The 5,906-nt window shown below is 39.2% G+C and overlaps 1 long non-coding RNA gene across 1 annotated transcript; it reads left to right on the top strand.

Moving 5' to 3' along the window:
* Window positions 1-2,576: 2,576 nt before the first annotated feature.
* LOC118476675 (uncharacterized) lies at window positions 2,577-5,167 on the top strand. The gene is made up of 2 exons (XR_004857172.1): window positions 2,577-3,043; window positions 3,972-5,167. It is a non-coding gene; the product is annotated as an uncharacterized lncRNA (long non-coding RNA).
* The last annotated feature ends 739 nt before the right edge of the window (window positions 5,168-5,906 follow it).

Below are 5,906 nucleotides of genomic sequence, written 5' to 3' on the forward strand. Positions count from 1 at the left end.
GTTTTTTCGGACCTTCGGCTTAAGGCCTTCGTCCATGTCGCAATCTGAATTTATCACTCTAACAAATTAACATTGCGAGGGGCTACTGTTGGGGGCCTTCGGCTTCCGAAGGTCCTGGAAAACATAATTTGACAATGTTTTCCAAGTGAAATATGTGAACAGGTATCTTCGGATTCGGATCATGAGCATACAGAGCATGGTCAGGACGAAGCCTGAGCGAGATGAAAGGTGATTATGACGAAGGACAAGGTAATCACGAAGCTGTGCGCAGGAAAGCTTCGGCATGGCAGCAGAAAATGGGAACCGACTTAAAGATGAAAAGGCAAATTAGACCTCGAAGAATTATTATAGAGTCATTAGCAAATGTAAAGGGCATGAATGTAATTTTACATGGGCTGCGTTCCTTGCCTATAAATAGATGAACAGTACTCCCGTACTGTTCACGCTGACTTGGCATTCGCTTTTTGCATCACGCTTGTACCCTTGCTTTCTTCAAACCAAAGGTACATTTATAATTTGTTATTGTTGATATGGTAATGCAAATAAAAATAAGTTGATAATAATGTTTAAGTGTTTAGTTTATTTTTCGTATCTTGCATATGAATTCGTCTTCATCATTTATTGTGCTTACGAAGGTTTTTCCTTCACAACCTTCGTCCGGAATTCATTATATTCGAAGGGAAATAATGTCTCGAAGGACGAAGGACTTTAAAATTTAACACTTTTTATGTTGCCTTGTTCTTAACTCTTAGCATTTGAGAACAAGTCCCCAACAACAACCAATGTCTACTTACCTTTGCTACTCTGATTCTTTTCTATACTTTTCTTAATCTATTCTTATCTATTTCCGCTATAGTCTGATTATTCTTACCTTTTCCGTCTAAAGACAAATGTGGATTTCACACTTTGAAATCTTGTACCTAAAGTGACCTTTAATAATAGGAGACCTACTCTTAGGAACAAAATCAAAACTATTTTCGTAAATATTTGTATGCTTGAATGTTTGTTCTTGTGATACATGTCTGATTCAGATCTTTGATTGAGTTTGATGAGTTGTGGAGTAATGTCCACAATTACATCTGCATATACATATAGGGAAAAATGCTTATAAAAATAACTAGACAAACTAGATTGTCCCTCTTTAAATTATCTAGCCTAACAATGTCGATCTCATCTTAAAAGATTCTATCCTACACTCATAGATCCATCTTATCTCAAAAGATCCTAACTTATCCTAATTAAAATATATCTAGCTTAATAGATCCATCTTATATTAAAAGATTCTCTGTTATCTTAATAGATTAATCTTATCCTAAAGGATTCGTTTTATCCAAACCAATTGTCCCACCATGACCATGATCTAGTCTGGAGTGAGTTACTTAATGTTGGTACAAAAGATAAGGCCATACTCCTAATTCACTTATGCCTAAACTAGTGGCTTAGATCAACTCGACCATGAATAACCGACCTAACCAACAAACTTATGATGACCATCCATTCCAACCTAACATCAAACTAGACCTTGACCTACTTAATGTAGTCTATCCTACTCACAACTATCTTAGCCATATGTCTCTAGCTCGAATGAAGACACCAAGACCGGAGAAGGGATAGATCAACCTAGTCAAGGATGGATAGAAGCCAAACAAGATATCCAAATAAGACAGGATCCACCATCCGTGATAGAAGTTTTCCTTGCCCTAGCCTACTCTTGCCCACAGCTCTCACCCTAATATTTCGTACCCATGCTTGACTTATCAACTACTAAATATTATTAAGACCAAATTTGTTTGATTTGGTTTTGGAACAAAATAGAAACTAAGAGCCAAAGTGCAAACCAATCTTTCTGCAACCCTTTCTTATTAATCTCGAGGACGAAATTATTTTTAAGGGGGGTAGAATTTGTAAAACCCAAAATTTATTTTGGATTTGTTAAAAAGATTCTTCTAAGGTCTAAATAAATGGCGTTTCTAATAAAATATTAAATGAGAAGATCCTTATATGAGTCTAGTTAATAATGTACTTATAAATGCCCTCTAAAAGTTTCAAATTCAAAGTAAATTATAACAAAGATTATTCCCTAGAAATTATTTTCTACTAAATCGAATAGGTAATTATTATTGAGTTCAAAATATTATTTTCTTTAAAAAGGGAGACAATGTGCGTGTACTTTATATATGAAAGCATTTGCATAAATGAACAATATAACATGTAAATAAATAGATAAATAAAGTGGTATTTAGCATTCACGTTGTGATCTTGATTATGAATATAAATTGAATTTATAAATTTAAAACCTATTTGAAACTGATTGGAAATTTAGACTAAAAATAAGAGAGAGAAAAGAGGAGACAAAAGAAAGAAAAATATGCCGGTTGGGCCAATTTCACTGCCATACGGCTTTTACTCTTTTTTTATTCATTTGGCCGGAGCTTACTTCAGCATGACCTAAGCAGTGACATAAGCATGCAAGCCTCTCAGGCGGTGCTCGTTTCCATCCCAGCCAGCACTCACCGCACGCATGCATCTCTGGTCGAAGCTATCCTCTAGGTCCCGCTCGACATCTACAACATCACAACAAACCGTAGCTAACCACGTTGCCTGCGGGGAGTTTGTTACGATCCTTGGACCGGTGTATAAATCCGGAACCTTGAATCATATCATCATCCACCCGGTCCACCGAGCGATTATGGTGGAAGGCGCATGCGCTAATCTACGGCCCCCTAGCCAAACTCCTTATTTCGTGGCCTGAAGCATCTTGGTTTGGTGGGCCAACGCTGTCGGCTGCTTCCTCTCCTTGCCGAATCCATCCAGAAGTTGGGCGCATAAAACGGCGAAGGTTCATTGCGATTAGCTCGAATTGCGTATTCCGCTGCGGTATAAGACAGCACGGGGCCCTTGCTCCATCCTACGGCCGACGAGTTCACATGCCGAGGAAGTCGAGCGAGAAGCGTCGAGTTAGGGGAGAGAAAGGAGTAGCTGCCGCCATGGATGAAGCTAATCAGGCTCCAGCCGTGGAGTCCTTCTACTGCGCTGAGAACCGGTAATGATAACTGGACCTTCCTTATGTCACGTGGCTAGCTTTCCGTAGCGACTCCTTGCACTCGATTCCGTTCACGGGATCGCCTAGACAATTGCCCGCCGTGAGCGCCACCATGGGTCAGCCCGCCACTGCGGGAGCTCACGCTCTGTCGCTGCTGATTGACGGGAGGTGGAAGAAGGTATCCCTGGCCGTTGGATCGGCAGCAATGGTCCATATTAGAGGTGGAATGCCGGTTTGGGTTGATGGAGCCTAGGCCGTCTGATCCGAATCGAACGCGTGAGAATCGATTTAGAAGTTTTAAAATCCAGGGCGTTAATTATGGATCCGGCGGCCAAGATTTCATGTTGGGTCGAATTAATCTGCACCATAGGTTGGTAATCCAATGGCTGTGGCGCCACGATACCCCTTCGGCATAGAAAGTTTGTAAAAGAGACCCTTTGCTTTCTTAAAACCAACCACCGTCCTCATGTGTGTAAAAGTAATTCAGATTAGGTCCTGTTATTTGCATGCTAGACCCTGGGGTTTATAATAATCGTGTTCGCAGTCCAGAACCATTAGAAATATTTAGAATTAGAATAGAAATTGGTTTTTTATAGAAATAATTTCAAAAACTTGTTTAATTCATATTAAGTCCATCTTAACTCCAATTTGACCCGTTCCAGTTGCAATAAATTCATATTAATATTGTTTATCATCTGGTAACCCTAGTTTGTTATGAAACATAGGTAGGAATTATGCACTTAATTTCTTTTATATCCAACACTTAAATCTTCAGTTACCATAACTCTGTAGTCATAACTCTGATTTTAGCAATTCTCAAACTCACGATTTCGAAGCAACACATAGATCATTATTATGCAGTTTGTGTTTATGTTTGGTGTGATGTTAATTTTGCCTATACACTGTTTGTTTGTATTACTACGACTAGCGTGAGGCCGCGAGTCATCTGAAGATCATCCTGGCACCTGGAATCTCAAGTCCCAGGCAAGTTGTGCCCTTTATCACTTCCTTTTTACGCAGTCATGTTCTTATTAATCATAATGATCTGCATAGGTTAATTTTGATGGGACCTAATAGGTTACCCTAGATTTTGATTATCTTTATACCTGGTTTCACTACTGGTTTTACTACTAAATTTTTGGGTAGTGCATGTTATTGCTTTATGTGGTTTTACTACTCATGATTACACTTTTTGTTATCTGTTCATTATTTACTGTTCATGATAAGATCATTGTGTCAATGGGAACATGGAGAACCACCCGGGAAAACAGTGCTACCACAAGGGTTTAATGGGACGCCCTTGGCTGATTAACTAGGAAAGCTAGTGGATGACTATCTTACTCGAAAGGGGCAAGGGCAGTAGGGGAGTGGTCAGTGTAGGGAGGTCCTTGGTTGATTTTGCTGCGATGGCGGTCAGGCGAGGGATTCCTGCACTGGAGCTTCCTATAAACTGTAGCGGGTTTTCTGAAGCTAGTGGAACTTTGTAAAGGCCTTGTAGTGTTACCCTGCCTCGCCTCATCGGTAGAGGTGTATGGGATTGGCCGTCTCTTGGCAGATGGGTAACATGACTTATGGGTAAAGATGTGCAACCTCTGCAGAGTGTAAAACTGGTATACTAGTCGTGCTCACGGTCATGAGCAGCTCGAAGACTCACATGATTAATTTATGAAACTAAATTCAATTCGTCATGTGCATTGCATTGCAGGTGTTGTTGTTACTTTTGTTCTACTACTTAATTGGGTTGGTATTTACTTATACTTAGTAACTGCTAATAAAATTTTGACCAACTTTAAAAGCAATGCTCAGCTCTAACCATCCTCTTTGGTAAGCCTTACACTTCACATGAGCTCGCACCTTTGGTGAGTTCATGCACATTATTCCCCACAACTTGTTGAGCTATGAACATATGTGAGCTCACTCTTGCTGTCTCACACCCCCCCACAGGTCAAGAACAGGTACCACAGGATGAGGCGCGTGGAGGATACTGTGACGAGTTCGTGAGAGGTCTAGGACGTCGTCTCCCTATCAACTTTGAGTTCCTGGACCGTTGTCTTCTTATAATGTATTTATTTATTTATTTTGTATATAACTACTGTTATTTAGTAAAGATGTGACATTCGATCCTGTGCCATGATTCATCATATGTGTGAGACTTGGTCCCATCACACCTGGTGATAATGTTCGCGCCCGGGTCTTGGACCCCTAAAACCCGGGTGAGACACCTAGGGGGTTTCTGTAGAGTCATAGACTCAGATGAATAGTGAACCGAGGACCTGTCTGTAATACTTTTAAAAACCTTTCGCCAGGGACCCCAGTGCAAAACTCTTTTTCCTTTATCCATTTCTATTTATTCTTTTTAAATTCAGCAGAGAATTTAGGAAATCTTTATATCTTCAGAAATATTTAGCCAAATCTTGCCAAACCAATTTTACTAGATTCAAAATATTATGAACTGTCATATAAAAATAGTGAACCCTATGCTTTCTGTTTTAAATTTTAGAGTTTGGAATTAATTAAGGAAACTGACCAAACCTTATTAATATAAAGAAAATTAGTTATGCTTCTGTACTGAACTTAAGAAAATTTGTAGAAGTGTAAACCCCACTTAGGCACTGTTTAAAAATAGTAAGCACCCAGTATTAAAGATTTAGACAAGGTTACTTATTAAAAGCTATATTTGCCCAAAACTTAGGAAAATGAGAACGCACTGGAAAATAATGAACAGTGGATGCAAATATTTTTCCTAGTCCACTTAAGTAATAAAGAACCTAGGAAAAATAAAGGAAACCCTAGTCCAGAGCAAATTCAAGGTAAAATGTTTATTAGGCACTAATCAAACTAGAAAGACAATTATTAGGATTAT

Source organism: Zea mays, chromosome 3 (assembly GCF_902167145.1).
Source record: "Zea mays cultivar B73 chromosome 3, Zm-B73-REFERENCE-NAM-5.0, whole genome shotgun sequence".
NCBI classification, from domain to species: domain Eukaryota; kingdom Viridiplantae; phylum Streptophyta; class Magnoliopsida; order Poales; family Poaceae; genus Zea; species Zea mays.